Source organism: Diaphorina citri, unplaced genomic scaffold (assembly GCF_000475195.1).
Source record: "Diaphorina citri unplaced genomic scaffold, Diaci psyllid genome assembly version 1.1 scaffold63220, whole genome shotgun sequence".
Classification (NCBI taxonomy): Eukaryota; Metazoa; Arthropoda; class Insecta; order Hemiptera; family Psyllidae; genus Diaphorina; species Diaphorina citri.
The window spans coordinates 1-418 of record NW_007440483.1 but is presented as its reverse complement, the minus strand read 5'-3'; the positions used below and the strand labels follow the sequence as shown (position 1 = coordinate 418).

Here is a 418-nt window from a genome sequence, read left to right as displayed (position 1 = left end):
AGAGAAAACAGAAGCTGAGAAAGAACAAGGAGACTTCTTGTGACGGGGGTTTTACCCACCATTCGGCAACAAGCTACCCGCCTCCTCAAATTAACCTCACCCAGCCTGGAGCCGGGAACCCAGCGGCACGCGGAATTCCCAGATGGTCACCCATCCAAGTACTAACCACGCGCAACGTTACTTCAGTGATCCGTGGGGAACTGGAGCATTCAACGTGCTGTCACCGCTGGTGGACCAATTCATAATCCCATCCTTTTTTCACATACATAATCGTATTTTGAGATCTCTGTTACCAGCCTGGTTTTTATTTTATCTTGGGAGGGTAACACTCCTGCCTAGTAAGTGATAGGTCGCGGATTCGATCCCCACCTGGGGCGAACTTTATCCTAAACAGATGAGGTTCGTTCTCGGAACGATT

The 418-nt window shown here is 49.5% G+C and overlaps 1 pseudogene; it reads right to left on the bottom strand.

Annotated features, from left to right (window-relative positions):
- Positions 1-117: 117 nt before the first annotated feature.
- Positions 118-231, bottom strand: LOC113473691 (annotated as a pseudogene).
- Positions 232-418: the final 187 nt, after the last annotated feature.